At 35.5% G+C, this 1,691-nt stretch overlaps 1 non-coding gene across 1 annotated transcript; it reads right to left on the bottom strand.

Annotated features, from left to right (window-relative positions):
* Positions 1-146: 146 nt before the first annotated feature.
* Positions 147-219, bottom strand: trnav-cac (transfer RNA valine (anticodon CAC)). The gene has a single exon. It is a non-coding gene; the product is annotated as a tRNA-Val (tRNA).
* Positions 220-1,691: the final 1,472 nt, after the last annotated feature.

Raw genomic sequence — 1,691 nt, 5'->3', positions numbered from 1 at the left:
CAAAGTTGATGATGTGAGATGCAACACATGAAAATTTTAACTGAGGTTTGCACTCAGATGCCTGGATTCAGAGTACAGACCATGACACCACAGAACCCTTGTTGACCTTTAGTAAACACCTGTGATGAATAGAACATGCAAAAATCTGTTTCTGTCTGGTTTCGAACCAGAGACCTTTTGCGTGTGAAGCAAACGTGATAACCACTACACTACAGAAACTCATGCTCTTGACAGTGGTCCTGGTAGATGAGCCACATTTTGTTAGAGACTAATAACGAGCATGGAACGATGTCAAATACTTACAGATCCTCTCAGAGAGCACAGTAACTTGGTGAACAAACTGTCAGACTTATAATTGTGCCTAATTTCGCATTACAGTCCATAAACTAAGCCTGGGATCAAAAAATTGTATTGAAGATGTCATTAGCAGAGACAAATGGTTCTACAGAGACTTGGCTAAATGGCTAAAAAAATAAAATCAATACTTACAAATAAAAGATGGTTCAAAAATAAAATTAACATATTAAAATAAAAAATATCAGTGAAATACAATCAACACTTGAAAATTAAAAATGGTTCAAAAATAATATCAACACTTGAAAATTAAAAATGATTCAAAAATAATATCAACACTTAAAAATACAAAATCTCTGGAAAATAAAATATTATGTATGTTGTTTTGAAAAACATTAGAATATAAGCACTTCTATCAAATATTCATTGTGGTAAGATCATGTCAGTTCTTCTTAAAGCCATGGAAACTCAACATTTTCTAAGGTAGGTGAGTTAGCTCAGCAGGTTAGAGCACCATGCTGGTAATGCTGAGGTCAGCAGTTCAAACCCCATATGGGGCAATTCATGTCTAAGGTCTTTCACACAATCAACACTTCAAAATAAAGGTTTCAAAAATAAAATCAACACTTCACAATTAAAAAATGGTTCAAAAGTAAAAGCAACACTTTACAATAAATAAGGGTTCAAAAATAAAATCAACACTTCACAATTAAAAAATGGTTCAAAAATAAAATCAACACTTCACAATTAAAAAATGGTTCAAAAATAAAATCAACACTTCAAAATGTATAACTGTTTCTGTCTGTTCAGTCCATAACAACATTTTTTAACAAATAAAAAATGGTTAGGAAGCGCATTACAAACCTTTTGTTGAAATGACGCGTTAAATTCAAGTCGCCATTACAGACCAGAGAAAACTAAAGAGAATGCAACGTTGTGTTAATCTCTGTGAGGAGCCGGTAGTTTATCTTGAGGAAATAAATGACGATGCAAAAGTTAATTAGACTGTAACATGCGCAGTCTGCTGCTCAACCACTGCGGAATTAGAAAGAAACCACTGGAAGTAACTCATCCAGCGGATTTAACAAATGGAGCCTTCTTGGTGCTCGTTACCCAGGAGAGCGGCGCTCTGGAGGAGATGCAGACGTAACATCATCTGTCCGTTTCGGATAAGCGAAACCACGCAAAAAAATAAAAAAATATAAAAAAAATCCTGGTAAAAGCTCACACCGGACCACACAGGGTAAAACACTCACAGAGTTCAGTTGATCTGTTTGGATCAGACAGATCCAACTGACTGATGAATTAGCGCAGAATTTCCTGAAGATGGGGACCAGGAGGAAGTTGTTCAGACCCCAGCGGGTGAAGTGATGCTAATTTAAGTGAAGTCGCTTAAT

Source organism: Poecilia formosa, unplaced genomic scaffold, assembly GCF_000485575.1.
Source record: "Poecilia formosa unplaced genomic scaffold, Poecilia_formosa-5.1.2 Scaffold20, whole genome shotgun sequence".
NCBI lineage: Eukaryota > Metazoa > Chordata > Actinopteri > Cyprinodontiformes > Poeciliidae > Poecilia > Poecilia formosa.
Note: the sequence above shows the minus strand (reverse complement) of the source record. Positions and strands in the feature narration are given on the sequence as shown.